General features: G+C 46.5%; 1 protein-coding gene across 3 annotated transcripts in view; it reads right to left on the bottom strand.

Annotated features, from left to right (window-relative positions):
• The window catches only part of TMEM143 (transmembrane protein 143), a 283,275-nt gene that overhangs the window by 11,916 nt on the left and 254,138 nt on the right, over positions 1-17,221 (bottom strand). The window lies entirely within an intron of this gene.

Raw genomic sequence — 17,221 nt, 5'->3', positions numbered from 1 at the left:
GCCGTCCTTCCGCAGCCCCACTTGATGGCATATGTTAGTCTGAAGAAGAAATGGGGAGGTCAGCTTTTTACAGGCCCATATTCTACCTATGCCAGAAGGTTACAAAATGCATGCCACCAGGGCTATTAAGATACAGAAAGAACCGGAGGGTAGCTACGTGCTGGTATATGGTATGCGTAACCGTCAGGATGATTGCAATCTCTAGCCCTCACTGTCAGTGGCACGGTATTTTGATGTGATAATTATCGTATAGATAAAATCAGACACCAATTTGTTTGGATTTTATCAGTTACAATAACTATTACATATAATTTGAATTTTGGTGCTTACTACACCAGAAATTGCATGTCCCGGTGAAAACCTTTTCCCTTGTTAAATTCCAACACATTTTACCTGCTAAAATTTAAGGAATGGTGGTGCTACTTTTGGCAAAGCCATGAATTGTACATATAATGAGACAAACATGGGTCATTTGATGGAGGTTGACGCTAAGAGGCAATTTCACAAATGTATTCACAACATAAATATTATAGTCATTATAAGCGGTGCTTTAAGAGCAGGAAGTAAATCACCCCACTTCCCCAAAACCTGATTTAAAAAAATCTAGCACACGCTAACTCGGGTATATAAATTAAGATAATGATCAAATAATGCACATTGGACAAAGTTGGTGCCCTTCGTTCAGGTGTGGTCTCTTTCTTTATTCTTTTCGTCATAATCGGATTATTTTCTTTGTTTCTGTAGCCAACACATGTTTCGTCCTAGAGGGAGTACCCCAAGCCTTCTTCAGAGCTGCAATCCTTGCCGATCCAAAAACCTCACATCATAATTAATTCCAAAAAGTTTTTCACAACATCCTCGGAGTATATTGACCCCTTTCTATTTCCTATTTGAATTCACCACACAAAATAATCACCTTAACCTAACAACACACATATTGTGTGTGTGCTCCAATAAACAGACATTAGTGGCCAAATCAACTCCCCGCTTTCAGGCTTATTGTTCTCTGTCCAATCCAAGGCGTGTGCCCAAACCATTTAAATCTGGGAAATTCCTACACTTGTATTAGTCAGCAGCATGAGTACGTGTCAGCTAACCCCGGTTTCCCTGGGAGCCGGCAAGTAATTCAAAGCAGCCCTCACTCCTCCAGCCTCTGTAGCTGACGCGTACTCGCACTGCAGAGGCACAGGAACAGTCTACAGCCATTTCTACAATATGAGAGACAAGCCTGTATAGCAGTGCAGGGTTGGGGATCCTTCCGAGCTATCCTGGGGGAGACTGTCAGATTTAAGCTGGTTCTGTTTAACTACATACACAACATATTTAACTTACAAGGAACTTATTAAAAGATACAATGACTGTCCATCATCATGCCCTAGGTGTTACAAGGGGCAGCAGTCTTTATACAGTTGATGTGGCAATGCCTCAACATACAGGCTATTGGGATAGTGAGGAACTGGACTGCAGGCAGTGGTGAGCCATTTGATCTCATTAGAGTCTCAAAAAAGTTGTAAATAATTGTACACCTGAGGAAACTGAAAATTAGATATAAGTTAGCATTGCTGAGTGTCTTATGAGCAAAGAGTTTAATACCGATTCCCTGGCTAAGTGAGTATATGTGTTAGATACTAAAATGACTAAACAGATTTTAAATATGTGGCGGAATTAGATGCCTGAGCAGACCTTCTTCCGATGCGGTTATACCCACCCGATAACCGGCCAAATTACATCACAACTAGTTGTTTAATTATGGCAGTTGAATATACCCTGTTTTCACAGATAAGCCAACAACCTCCCTCTTCCACCACACCGTGCACTGAAAATGTTTGTCGGTTGACTAGAGGCCAAAGTGGAGTAAATTTGTCTCTAAATTTGACTTTTCTCTGAAACGTACTGTGTTTTCTTATAACTGGAATATGGAAGTCTGTACCTTGCAGATCTACTGGACACGTCCAATTTCCCACTGTGAGCAGGTGTAAAATGTGATGAGGTCCTAGCATATGGTATTACTCTTTGCTGATCAATATGTTGGCATGAACTATTTCTTTAGTCCTTTATTTTGTATTAGAAAGTATGTTGAGGGGGCGTCATCAAGATGGCGACCAAGAGACATCAGTCCGGCAGAGCTCCTGGAGCAGTACTCTCTAACTGAGCTTTTTAACCAGCCCCTGCTGCTGTATTTCAGCTAATTTAAATTTTCTGGAAGGACGTCGATTAGTCAACGTGTACAGAAACTGAAAGAGAAAGGGGAAAGCTGTTGTCTGTCTCAGACCGATTAGAAGTCGAGCGAATACATGACCATTTATTAGATGTCCAAGTCCAGGAAAGTGGCCAAAAGACCTGAGAGACTTGAGAGGGTGTGACTTAGTGCAGTGAAAGGTGAAACATTACAGAAAAAGAGAAAGTATGCCACCATTTACAAGTACAGACCTTTGCAGACTAATACCCTTTCAGCGATTATGATGATTTAAATGAGGTGCTTTAGAAAACAGATAGGAATACTTCGTATTTGAAGGCCCATTTGATGTACTTCAGAAGGCAGTATTCGTGGATTGTGGAGCTCCCTGTAGCCATAAAGGAACACAGTGACAATTCACTCTTTTGAAAGTGTCACCGATCTACTTCATTCCCTTAGCTATTTTTTTTACTATTTATTGTCATATACTTGATTTCAATGAGATATGATTACATTAAAAAACAAAAATATGCTACCTTGAAATACATGTTTTCTCTTTAAATGTAATTAAAATGAAATCGAAAGAATTTGGGATCCCACACAGGGGCTGAGTTATTCTAATGTTTTTTAATATAAACAAATATTAAATGATGGTGAACACTGCGGTGCATATGACAAGTCATATATACCTAGCAGAGTGGTTGGGGTAGATATGACAAGGTACACCTAGTTGACTTGGGAGTGTAGTTGGCCAGAGTACATATCAATAGCAAGGCATGTCTATATGCAGTTCTGAAAACTCCATTTAGAGATTCGTTTCTAACTCAATTGCCCCCATATCGAGTATTGTATCTAGTGCTGGAGGCCACATATAGATTCTGTGTCAAGTTCTGTGCCCCGCGTGTCCACCAGGATGAAAACACAAAAAGTGCGAAGATGGACTGCCAAAATAAATGGTACCTGGTTTCAACCACACGCATTGTGAGGAAAGGTTCAGAATTGAGCACACTGCAGAATAACATGGACTGGGCATAGAGCATAGGAGGTGGGAAAGACTGGGGGGGGACACAAAGAAGTTAACGTGAAATCCCCATTTGAAACACTCAATTATTCGTAAAAATGTTAATGCATCAATTTCGTAAATTATTAGATAAGCAAGGGGGGCACTGCCAGGGTTAGGATACCCTCCTGTGTGAGAGTGCGCTCTACAAATCTGCATAACATAAAAGGGTAAAATGGGAGACTCTGGGGCGTGGCCAAGTAAGATGGCTGAGCGGACGTGAGGCACTTCAGCTCCGGACCCCGACGATTGCCACATGATGTTCCACAGCATGTAGTGAGCTCTACTCTACATGCTTACAACCTGCTGTGTCCAGGGAATCGCCAGGACCCTCGAAAATGAGGGCGTGACAGGGCCGTGACTAGTAATTATCCCCGATCCCAGAACGCCAGAGCTCTGAGGCCGCATTCAAAATGGTGTAGCAGCGCGATCCGGACACCCTGAAGGCCTCTCTACCTAAACGGTGTCGGGAACCGACCCTGCGGACCTGCGGGGGAGCACTGGCGCCTCTTACCACGTCCCGCGACCTAAATGGATTCGTAGACGAGGCTGGGACTTCATCGGCTGCCGCACAGTGAACAGGAGAAGTTGCAGAGCAACCAGTCTTCTGAAGCGGTATCGCCGGTCGACGGGTGGGCAGCCTACGCGGATCACCTCGAGCGGGTCAGTCTCTTCTCCACTATTGGTCTTGCTCACGGAGGGTCTGGGGGAAGAGGACCTACAAGCTTCATGCCTGACTTTAAGATGGCGATGAAGCAGCGGGGAATGGAGAAATAAGCCTCATGTCTTGCGCCATGACCAGGAGGTAGACGACAGCCAGTGAGACAACACCCCCCACAGATTGAGGGGCTTTTTGAGTGCAGGATCACCTGGGGGCTGCTGCCTCCTCACCAGAGCATGCCTCGCTTTGCCTGACCCCAACGTGGCACCCTGACCCCACAACTCAGCAGAGGTCTGACACCAACCCGTGGGGCGATCACACGACCAATACTCGATCCCTGACACCTACCCGCTAGAACAGACCTGAACCTGAAACGTCGAACCACACGCCGTGCTGGGTATTGCCCTTATGCCTCCTAAGAAAAACACAAACAAGGTTTCCCGCTCCTTTACCACATCAAAAAGGACACCCCTCCATCGGAAACAGTCCGCCCGCAAAACATGGCCCTTACAAGAGAGGACCTGGTGGGCACCCTGCAGGACTTCAAAGCAGAACTATGCCAAGAAATTAAACAGGACTTACGGCCCTCCATGGACCAACTGAAAGCTGACCTCACGGAAAAAATGACGACTCTACGCCAAGATGTGGACGCCGTGGGCACCAGAGTGCTAGAGGTGGAGGAGCAGACACAAGACCTTATGACCCGCGTCGCCAAGATGCAAGACTCCCAGCAAACCTTCCAGGCCCAACTTCAGCAGGTCATTCTGAAAGCGGAAGACTTGGAAAACAGAACCCGGCGGGAGAACATACGGATCCGGGATTTGGAGGAGGGAGCGGAAGGGCCTGACCTGGTGGCATTTGTGACGGGCCTCTTTGCAGAACTCCTGGCCCCTCAGCAACTGAAGCTTAAATTGGACAGGGTCCACCGCGTGGGGACCCTGCAGACTAGAGAACGTAGAAGGCCACAAGACATCTTGGTCAAGCTACACTCTTTCACAACAAAGGAGACCATCCTGACCGCAGCAAGGAAAAAGAAGGAAGTGTCCTTCTAAGGCTACAAATGCTCCTCCTATCAGGACCTAGCTCCCTCCAGCTTGGCACAACATCAAGCGCTGCGACCAGTAACCTCCAAGCTACGGGACAAAGATGTCCGCTATTGCTGGACATTTCCCTTTGGCCTCACGTTTGAGTATCAAAACAAGACGCATCTTGTAACAGATCTCTCCGATGGCCTTTGCATCCTAGGCCTCCCCCTCCCGGACAACGCAACCGCATCAGGCTCCTCAGCGGAGACTGGCCCGCCCAGGAGGGGTTCCAGGCCCTGGCATACGGTCACGAAAGCCCGAAGATCCACGAACGGCACTTCTACAGAAATCGGGCCTTCGTGACCACCCTGGCCTCCGAGACTTCCGACCTAGAAATTATCTCAAGAGGGGGTAATGCGAAGCGGAGAAGAGAACCCGGCACGCATGGTCAGCAAATCTGGTTCACATGACACTGAATTTGATTACTATGGACACTGCGGTTTTTATTTTCCTTCCTATTGATCTGCTCTCTAGACATTTTTGACAGGCAACCGGGGGGTTCGTGCCTTGCCCATGCTACCCACTATTCTTTTTTTTAAAAGAATTTCGAGCCACAGACCCGTTGGTCTTTTGGCTCCCAGTTTGGGGGGATGTTGGGAATATTTTGGGGTTGGGGGGGGCCTGGTGGTGACCTAGAGGGTCTAATGTTTGTTCCTTTAGTTTTCTTTGAGTTCAGCAGCACTGCTTGGAGAGGAGATGTGTTCCTTACGCTTGCTGGTAGGAAGGTCCCACTTTATCGGGGACAGCCACAACTACATACATGGGAGAGGTGTGGTCCACATGGGGAGTGAGTAGGGTCAACTACTCTGATGGTTTCAGTAGCATCCTGGAACGTTAAGGGGATGAACTCCCCCCAAAAGCGTCAAAAGATATGGAAGTACCTCATGGACCACAAATTTGACGTGGTGGCCCTTCAATAAATTCACCTATTTAATCTGAGGACACTAGGCTCAGGCACAAAGCATACCCCTTAATATACAAATCCTCTGCTAGCACTAAACATAATGGAGTAGCGCTACTCTTTCATTGCACAACTAAATTTCAACCTGAGGCCACTAAATCAGATCAGGAAGGGAGAATAATAATGGTTGAGGGGAGGCTGAAAGGCACACTCTGCACATTCATTTCTCTTTATGCTCCCGACTCGGGTCAGTCCACATTCCTTTCTAAGGCTCTTGATTTGTTGGGCGGATCCGCAGAATAACTGGGATGCCTTCAAGGCGGTGCTGCTGGGTAAATGCATCCAACTCAACGCAACGCTAAACAAACAAAGGGCGAAAGAACGCACTGCTCTTGAACAGGAGCTAGAGATAGTTGAACAGGCACACAAAGCCACACCCACTCAAGCGCTGCAGCGACAACTCACCGCAATCAGGGGAAAATTACGCTCCATCTACACGAACCGAGCGGAGTAGACTCTCCTGAAGCTGCGACAAACATTCTTTGCCCAAGGCGATAAGGTGGGTCATCACTTGGCAAGGCAGCTCAGGGTGAAAAGGGAATGCAAATTTATTGGGAGCATACTGGACCAACAGGGCAGACTCACCACGATGATTCCACTAAAGCCAACATTTTTGGTGACTTCTATGGGACGCTATACCAACGTACCACCCCCGATACGAGCCTACAACAACAATATCTTGAATCCGTGACGCTCCCTCGGGTCCCCCTTGCGACCGCCGAATCCGCCGCCGAATCCTTAGACCTCCCTATCACCTCGGAGGAGGTGAGAAAAGCTATTTCAGGGCTTAAGTTGCACAAAGCCCCGGGACCCAACGGCCTCACGGCACAATTTTTTAAATGTTATGCCTCTGATCTCATCTCACACCTCACCGCACTATTTCAGGCAATAGCGACCAACGCCCGGGTATCTGTCTCTATGGCTGAGGCCGTGATATTGGTAATTCCCAAACCCGCAAAGGACCCCCAACTTTGTGGCTCGTATAGACCCATTGCCCTTCTCATTCTCACTCTACTCTGCGATCTTAGCAACTAGATTAGAAAATCTGATGCCAGATTTGGTCCACCCAGACCAGTCGGCTTTATAAAAAGAAGGCAAACACACGATAATATTAGGCGCACAATTCATCTGATCGAGAAGGTGTATAAATTCAAGATTCCAGCAATCCTGGTGGGCCTAGAGTCAGAAAAGGCCTTCGACAGGGTGGACTGGTCATTCCTCTTTTTAGCTATGAGGAAATTCAGCTCTGGAGACGTCTTTCTTAACATGATCATGGCCAACTACCATCTCTCAAACTCACGGGTTACAGTCAATGGCTATCCTTCACTCCCCTTTGCTCTAAGCAGGGGCACCCGGTGTCAGGTTTGGAATTGAGAGGGTCAGGTTTCCCCGTTTGCACCTACAACACTTTAGTCAGGCAAGGTTTGGAAGAAGAAGGCGGAGATGTGTGTCTGCAAGATCGCTCTCCGCTTTCCTCCGTTTACTATTAGTTTAGACGATTCCTTTCTTTTCTTTCCCCCCCCCCTCCACACCTCCAAGATGGCCGCTGTTGGTGCTTCTGTTCCTCAGTTCACTCTGTGGCCGCGCTGCAGTGTTTCCCTTTTGAATGTAGTGCGCGCGCTGCCAATACGCGGCGCACTTCAACCGTCTATTTTTGCTGAGTAGCGGTTTCTTTTGGAGCTCCGCATTCCCCTCAAGAGATTTTCAGTCAGAAGTTGGGAGAATCCAAGTTAGGGTTCCTCTCTCTTTGTGACTTCCTTTTGGGCTCCGTGAGTGGAGCGTTCAGTTCGTGACTTTCTTTAGCAACTTATCCTACAGAGTTAGTTCGGCGGATATGAAGAGAATTTCCAGGCTGCTTGACGAATGGGCAGTGTTCTTCTGAAGTGAGGAGGCTTGTTCTTCTGAAGTAAGGAGGCTTGTGTTTCGCGAGGGAAGAATTCTTCTTGATAAGTAAGTGAAGCCTCTTTCTTGTATTTGCCGTAAGCAGCATCATCAGTGTCCTCTTCCAGTCAAAGAAAAGAGAGAACTCAGTTTATCAAACTCCGTGGGAGCACAGACTTGTTCCAGATTTGACCAGCAACGTATTTTCCAAGCAGTGTTGTGTTGAACACAGACCTCAAGGCGTACTTGTTTCAACAAGTGACTTTGTTTTAATGGAACCTAAAAGCGCTGAGGGGTGTGCAATTATATATATATATATATATATATAGGGTTTTCACAATCCTGCAACCAATCATTCTTGAGTCCAGATTCCAGAAAACTATCTCGCCCAAACTCATCGCTCCATTTCCAAGTTTGGTGAAATATAGATGCAAGGGTTCCTCACAGAAGGTAGACAGGTATGGTAGCCAGATAAGGAGAGGGTGGGGGAGTCTCTGGTAGGCTGGGAGTTCATGTGTACATTTTCATTGCAGGAATTGTCTCTGCCATCTGTACAGCGCATCCTCCACAAATGAGGTTCTCGCTGAGAATAGAGAGCAGCTACCCACTGTATCAGGACAGGTATTTGGTAGAAGGTTTTTAATTAGAGTGTAGAGAGAGTTAGTGGTTGGAGTTGTTGTTTATTAACTCTCATTACAGGGTCCAAGACGAAAGAAGTTACGAGGCCAGTCCTGGAAGAACACACAGTGCAGTCTCTCTTGTCTGTCCAATTCCCCTTTCCCCCTCACTGCTGCTCGTGAGCCCTGAGTTCGCGGCAGCGGAGTGGGGGAGTGGAGATCCAGCATCGGCTCCTGTGGAAAACAAACTTCAGCTTGAGGAACTTGACAGATTGAAGTGCCTTAAAACCGAAATTTCCACCTGAGCACGATGGCTGAGGGAATAGACGTTAAGGCCCTGGCCACAGTATTAGATAGTATACAAAAACAGTTAAGTGATACTATGGAAGAGAATAGGTCCCTTAAAGAAGAGGTCAGGAAGTCAGTCGTAGATTCTAGTTATTTACGCCAACAGTTTGAAGATTTTACTGGAAGTAGTCGCCCACCTGACAAAGAAGATAAATCCCCCACTTTTGCTCCCGCCCCATCTGCGGCAGAACTCACTACACAGGTGATCCATGCAATCTCACCAACTATTCCTTTAGCAGCTCCTGAGAGATATAGTGGGGATCCGAATAAGGCCCAAATTTTTCTCACACAATGCTCTTTACACTATCTCTGTCGGCCTATTATCTTTAAGGAAGATCAGTCTAAGGTGGCGTTCATGCTGTCGTACCTGAGTGGAGATGCCGCCGCTTGGTCCATGCCTTTGGTCAACAACAATGATCCAATTTTATATGAATTTGAGGAATTTAAGAAAGAATTTCTACGGATTTTTGACAGACGGTCCATTTCTCAATCCACAGATAATGAGCTACTAGATCTAAAGCAGGGGAACCGTGAGTTAGTTGCATACTTGGCTCAATTTAATAAATTAATTGTAGAAACTAACTGGCCAGAAGCAAAACGTGCGGCAATCTTTTATCGTGGTCTCAAGGATGAGATCAAGGATGGTCTATCACAGATTCCGAAACGTCCCACAGAGATTTCTGAACTAATTGACCTTGTTCTTCAGATTGATCAGCGTCAGAATGAGAGGAAGAATGAGAGGCGCAAAGAAACTAGATATATTCCTCCTCGTTTCGACAGGATGAAAGCAGAAGGAGCCAAGTCTAAGGAAACGACTTCAGAAGATGAGCCAATGCAGATTGGTTCCGTGCGAGGACCTTTGTCGAAAGAAGAAAGAGAGAAGAGACGTTTGGGCAAGTTGTGTATGTACTGTGGGAACCCAGGTCATTTCGTGAAAGAATGCCAAAAGAGACCAAAGAACAATTCTTGGGTAAAAGATCGGCTCCACCAGTAGAAGGGGTTGCCCTGGTGGAAGCGAAGGAGCAGTCAACTCCAGATTTAAAATTGGTGGCTAACACTTTGCAATCTTCGGCCCCGCATCTAATTTTATTGGTACAGATAAGATTTGGAGGTCAAATCAAAGAGGGGATTTCCGTCATGATTGACTCAGGGGCCACAGGAAATTTTTGTGATATTGGTTTTGCTAAGACTCTTGGAATCCAGTTCGTGAGGAAGGAACGGCCAGAGCCGGTACGTGCAGTAGATGGAACTAGTTTGTCCTCCGGACCTATTGTCTACGAAACTGAGGAAATTTTGTTGTATGGCCCCGGTCAACATCTTAGCTCAGTACGATTCAGTTTGATAGATGCTCCGCAATTCCAATTTATCCTGGGTTTGCCTTGGCTTACGGAGCATAACCCTCAAATCGACTGGGCTCAACGATCCATTCGCATGAATTCCAATTACTGTTTGCAACATTGTTTTCATACATATTCAGATTCCTCAGCGGCAGCTCAAGCCTCCCAGTCCCAATTGTTGGCAAGCGTGACTCAGACCATTTGTGCTTTAGATACTCAAGAAATACCCCAAGAGTATGAAGATCTCGCCTCAGTGTTTGATGAAAAGGAAGCAGAACGTTTACCCCCCCATCGAGAGTACGATTGTCGAATTGAGTTGGAGCCTGGAGCCTCACTGCCCTGTAGTCGAATCTATGCATTGACTGAAACGGAAAATGTCCATCTAAAGGAATATCTGAGTAAATATTTGGCTAATGGCTTCATCCGCCCTTCACAGTCACCGGTGTCGTCTCCACTTTTTTTCATCCCGAAGAAGGATGGCGAACTGCGTACATGCATTGACTATCGTGCCTTAAATTTGGTGACTAAGAAGAATCGTTATCCACTGCCTTTGATTTCTGAGCTTTTGGATCAGGTGAAGGGGGCGAAGGTATATACGAAATTGGATCTGAGAGGAGCCTATCACCTGGTACGTATGGCTGAAGGAGAGGAGTGGAAGACGGCTTTTCGAACTCGTTTTGGGTTATACGAATATCAAGTCATGCCATTTGGTCTATGCAACGCTCCAGCCGCATTTCAGCACTTTGTAAACGACGTGCTCCGCGAATTTTTGGATCGTTGTGCAGTGGTTTACATAGACGACATCCTCATTTTTTCAGCCAGTTTTAAGGAACATATCCAGCATGTTCGATCCATCCTGAAGAAGCTGCTTGAGAACCAACTTTTTGTAAAATTGGAGAAGTGTGTTTTCCATTCCACCCGAGTTGAGTTCCTGGGATTCGTATTGTCCCCCACTGGGGTATCCATGGATGAGTCTAAAGTAAGAGCCATCAGGGATTGGCCCTCTCCGACCTCAGTGAAGGAAGTCCAGAGTTTCCTCGGCTTCGCCAATTTCTACAGGCGTTTCATCCTAAACTTTTCCGAGCGAGTCTGTCCCCTTACAAGATTACTCAAGAAAAAGACCAAGTTCGAGTGGAACGCGGAAACTGAATCAGCCTTCAATGATCTTAAGAGAATCTTTGTATCTTCCCCAGTGCTGCTTCATCCAAATCCGGAAGAACCATTCTTTGTGGAAGCAGATGCCTCCAATCTGGCAATTGGGGGAATTTTGTCCCAGCGCCATAAGCAAACTGGCCAGTTGCATCCTGTAGCCTTTCGTTCCAGAAAATTATCAGCTGCTGAGATCAATTATCCAATCGCAGATAAGGAACTGTTAGCAGTCAAGGATGCATTCTTGGAGTGGAGACATTATTTGTTGGGGGCCAGGCATGTTGTAACCATATTTACGGATCATCGAAATCTCCAATTTTTGAAATCCGCTCGCACTCTAACTCCACGTCAATTGAGATGGTCCTTATTCTTTGCAGATTATGATTTTGTTTTGACTTATAAACCTGGAAAAGCTAATGGAAAGGCGGACGCTCTTTCTCGCCTGAATGTGAGTGAGGAAGTTAACACTAGTGAGAAAGGAGTAATCATCCCAGTAGACCGAATAGTTGGAACTCTCACCTACGCCGACATTGAAAAGAAATTGAGTGCTTTGCAGTCTCCAGAAGAGGTTAGGACTTGGACCGCCAAAGGGAAGAGATTTCAAGTCAAAGAAGGAAGACCCTATTATCTTGACAAGTTGTTTGTGTCAGATCTGGGTTTGAGAAAGCAGATCATTGAACACTTTCACGACGATCCTCTGGCTGGGCATAAAGGAGTGAAGAAGACTATGGAGTTGATGCAAAGAGAATTTTGGTGGCCGGCCATGGAAGCTCAGGTGCGGCAGTATGTAGCCACTTGTGAGTTGTGTATCAAGGGAAAGACGCCTAGAAGGGCTCCACAAGGTCTATTACAGCCTTTGCCTCCTGCCCCATACCCTTGGCATACCATTTCAATGGATTTCATTGTTGATCTCCCGTCCAGTGGAGGGCTTTCAGTTATTTGGGTGGTGGTGGATCTTTTTTCTAAAATGAGCCACTTCGTCCCTTTGAAAACTCTTCCCCATGCCACACTTCTGTCCAAACTGTTTACCCAACACATTGTAAGGGCACACGGCATTCCTAAGACAGTCATTTCCGACAGGGGCCCTCAGTTTGTCTCTCGATTTTGGAGATCCTTTTTGAAGAGGTTGGGTGTTGATTCTCGTTTGTCCACCGGTTTCCATCCAGAGACGGATGGACAGACAGAAAGAGTAAATCGAAAATTGGAACAATACTTGCGCCTGTTCTTGATGGATCAGGAAGGAGAATGGCCAGACTTGGTCTGGGCAGCTGAGTTTGCTTACAATAATTCACAGCATGCATCTACGGGGTATTCCCCATTTTATTTGAATTCTGGTAGGCATCCAAACACTCTGGTAGATAGAGAAATCAGTAATGTTCCAGCAGTAGAAACTGTAGTACAAGAATTACACTTGGCTTATCAATCAGCTTCTAGAAATGTATCTAAGGCCAAGAGTTCTTTTAAGAAACAGGCAGACAAGAAGAGGCGTCCAAACCCAGTATATGAGAAGGGGGACCTGGTCTGGGTTTCCACGCGAAACTTACGCCTGAAGGGAAACCGGAAGTTTCAGCCTAGGTTTGTGGGCCCATTTTGTGTGGACCGAATGGTGAATCCAGTCAGTGTAAAGGTCAGACTTCCTCCTAGATTGAAGATTCATCCGGTTTTCCATGTCTCCCTGCTTCAGCGTAGTCCAGAAGGATGTAGGCTAAGGAAGACCCCTTCGCCAATCAAAGTGCAGGGCAGTGACGAATTTGAGGTGAAGAGAATCTTAGATTCTAGGCTACAAAGAGGGGAAATTTTCTACTTAGTGGACTGGAAGGGGTATGGCCCTGAAGAAAGATCCTGGGAGCCATTGTCCAATATCCATGCTCCACGTCTGCTTCGAGAGTTCCATCACACTTATCCCACTAAACCCAAGGAGGGGAGAGGAGGGGCTTTGGTGGGAGGTACTGTCAGGTTTGGAATTGAGAGGGTCAGGTTTCCCCGTTTGCACCTACAACACTTTAGTCAGGCAAGGTTTGGAAGAAGAAGGCGGAGATGTGTGTCTGCAAGATCGCTCTCCGCTTTCCTCCGTTTACTATTAGTTTAGACGATTCCTTTCTTTTCTTTCCCCCCCCCCTCCACACCTCCAAGATGGCCGCTGTTGGTGCTTCTGTTCCTCAGTTCACTCTGTGGCCGCGCTGCAGTGTTTCCCTTTTGAATGTAGTGCGCGCGCTGCCAATACGCGGCGCACTTCAACCGTCTATTTTTGCTGAGTAGCGGTTTCTTTTGGAGCTACGCATTCCCCTCAAGAGATTTTCAGTCAGAAGTTGGGAGAATCCAAGTTAGGGTTCCTCTCTCTTTGTGACTTCCTTTTGGGCTCCGTGAGTGGAGCGTTCAGTTCGTGACTTTCTTTAGCAACTTATCCTACAGAGTTAGTTCGGCGGATATGAAGAGAATTTCCAGGCTGCTTGACGAATGGGCAGTGTTCTTCTGAAGTGAGGAGGCTTGTTCTTCTGAAGTAAGGAGGCTTGTGTTTCGCGAGGGAAGAATTCTTCTTGATAAGTAAGTGAAGCCTCTTTCTTGTATTTGCCGTAAGCAGCATCATCAGTGTCCTCTTCCAGTCAAAGAAAAGAGAGAACTCAGTTTATCAAACTCCGTGGGAGCACAGACTTGTTCCAGATTTGACCAGCAACGTATTTCCAAGCAGTGTTGTGTTGAACACAGACCTCAAGGCGTACTTGTTTCAACAAGTGACTTTGTTTTAATGGAACCTAAAAGCGCTGAGGGGTGTGCAATTATATATATATATATATATATATATATAGGGTTTTCACAATCCTGCAACCAATCATTCTTGAGTCCAGATTCCAGAAAACTATCTCGCCCAAACTCATCGCTCCATTTCCAAGTTTGGTGAAATATAGATGCAAGGGTTCCTCACAGAAGGTAGACAGGTATGGTAGCCAGATAAGGAGAGGGTGGGGGAGTCTCTGGTAGGCTGGGAGTTCATGTGTACATTTTCATTGCAGGAATTGTCTCTGCCATCTGTACAGCGCATCCTCCACAAATGAGGTTCTCGCTGAGAATAGAGAGCAGCTACCCACTGTATCAGGACAGGTATTTGGTAGAAGGTTTTTAATTAGAGTGTAGAGAGAGTTAGTGGTTGGAGTTGTTGTTTATTAACTCTCATTACAGGGTCCAAGACGAAAGAAGTTACGAGGCCAGTCCTGGAAGAACATACAGTGCAGTCTCTCTTGTCTGTCCAATTCCCCTTTCCCCCTCACTGCTGCTCGTGAGCCCTGAGTTCGCGGCAGCGGAGTGGGGGAGTGGAGATCCAGCATCGGCTCCTGTGGAAAACAAACTTCAGCTTGAGGAACTTGACACCCGGCAGGGTTGTACTCTCTCCCCCCTCTTATTTGCCCTCAGTATCGAACCCCTTGCAGCAAAATTCCAGTCCAACGAAGAGATTCGAGGCATCCGTTTCAGCGGCATAGAGCACAAGGCATCTCTCTTTGCTGATGACATCTTGCTCACACTTACAGACCCCACTTCCTCGCTCCGGGCGGTTCAAGGAGAGTTGAAACAATTTGAACGGGTGGTCGGCTTTAAGGTAAATTTGTCCAAATCATCTATACTTAACCTCACACTTCCCACTGCTGAGGAGTCAGACGTCTCTACAATGGGCCAAACACTCGCTACTGTATTTGGGGGTCCATCTTACTGCCAGCATTGGGGAACTCTACAAGGCTAATTACCCATCTTTGGTGGCACAAATACAAGACTTTAAGAGACGGACTCCCCTTTACATCTCCTGGCTAGGGCGGATTAACACTGTTAAAATGTCGGTCTTGCCAAATTTTTGATATCTATTTCAAGCCCTGCCCATCGAACTTGAACGAGGTCTATTGCCGCAACTGTGCTCATTAGTCACCAAATTCATCTGGCAGGAAGGGAGAGCTTGTCCTACTTTTTATGTGCTGCGAAAGCCAAGGAGCAAAGGGGGATTAGCCTTACCAGACTTTGCACTATATTACCAGGTCGCACAGTTGAGAGTGGTGACAGAGTGGTTCGTGCGAGAGTCCGATAAACATACATATGGACCGCTCGGTTATGGGAAGATCTATTTGGAATGTCCTATGGAAGCCCAAGAGGGACCGATCCGCAAATGCTTACATTAGCACCACCACATGCACCACCCTGACAATCTGGGACCGGGTCACTGGGAGGGAGGGCTGGACTTCATTACCCTCCCCTCACACTCCAATCCATTTTAACCCGGCTTTTCCACCGGCCTTACGCGAGGGACCCTTCGACTGCTGGAGGGAGGGAGGGAGGATGCCTAAAACTTTCAGATCTGTTCCATAAACTACGATATTCTAACATTTGAAAATTGTAGCGAACACTTTCACTACCTACAGCTTAAACACTGAGCTACACTCCCACACATTAGAGAGGCGGCCACTAGAGGGCTAAAAGCCATGGAGCGCAAGGCAGGTATCACGAGAGGTGCCATCTCCTCACTTTATGATATGCTACTGACTACATTGCACACTCCCCGAGCACGCTACATGTCCTTCTGGGAGCGGGTGTTGGGCAGAGATGTAACCGATGAGGAGTGGAAACACATTTGGGGCGACATCACTAAACACAACAAATCGGTGGCCTTAAGGGAAGCCCACTTCAAGACGCTACTTGACTGGTATCTATATCCTACTAAACTACGACGAATCTTCCCTGATACCTCTGATCTCTGCTGGCGGGGATGTGGCCTTCAGGGAGATTTTCGCCACATTTGGTGGGACTGCCCGGGTATTCGTCCTTTTTGGGAAGAAATCCTATCCCACCTCAAAGATATGCTGGGTTACCCTATTCCAACTACCATAGAGGGGATTCTTCTGGGTATCAGAGACCCGGCCTTGGAGCACCAAACAAGAGCCGACAAGGCGATCATGTGGACATGTCTGGGGGCGGCGAAACTCACCATAGCGGCTGCATGGAAAAAGAAAGATATGCCGGCAACTTCGATAGGAACAATTACAAGGCTTTCGAACATAAGTGCGGTCCCCTAGTCACCTGCTTATCCCAAGTTGTCTGCCTTCCATAAGGGCTATGCACCTCTTCCAAGTCTAAACCACCCAAGGCCGTCATGTGACAGGGTGTACCGCAAATATTTGAATAGAGGGAACCTTGTCTAGTTTACTCTGCCCTGCGACAGCGCTTCTGCTTAACATTATTTCACTGTGCTCCACCATCACCACCGGGACGGGGGTTCTTTTTTTTATGGGGGGGTGAGAGTTGAGTTGAGGTTAGGTTCTTGCCTGAAGACCTTCCTCAGGGGTTTGATATTTCAAATCTAGCATCTTATACTTTGACTGGGGGAATGATATGACCCTAGGGCTGTATGAAACTGAGACCCACATTGCGGACTGTTTTGCAACCCCGGGGCTTGCGCACCCTACTGTACTAATGATGTTACTATGATTCCTTTATTTTTTTGGCTGCTTAATAAAAAGAATTTTGACAAAAAAAATGGGAGACTCTTCCCTTCTTGACTCACATGTAATTTGTTCTCATTGAGTTTGAATTAAAAGGTTTTGCGTATAATTTGTATCCCTTTGATATATATATATATCCACATCTATGAGTTAGCCCCAATGAGAGACGCCACAGCATTTCTTTATTAGGGCTTTGATTCCATTTTTCATGTCCTAACATCATCATTCTGCTGTGGTGCACGTGCTGCTGTCACTGTGTAACCCCAGGTGGTTCTTGATGAGTTCAGCTTAACCATGGATAGCAGCGAAGAGCTTTTCGAGACAAGTCATTTTGCAGCAACCATGAAGCACCCTGAAGTTAGATCATTTATAACCCTAAAAGAAATGTAATTTTGAGTTGGAGGATGAATCACTGAGAAGCACCCATGTAGTCAGACAGAAACAACTGATGTGAGAGGCACAAAGAAGT

The sequence above is a fragment of the Triturus cristatus genome, chromosome 7 (assembly GCF_964204655.1).
Source record: "Triturus cristatus chromosome 7, aTriCri1.1, whole genome shotgun sequence".
NCBI lineage: Eukaryota > Metazoa > Chordata > Amphibia > Caudata > Salamandridae > Triturus > Triturus cristatus.
This window is presented reverse-complemented; position numbering and strand designations above follow the sequence as displayed.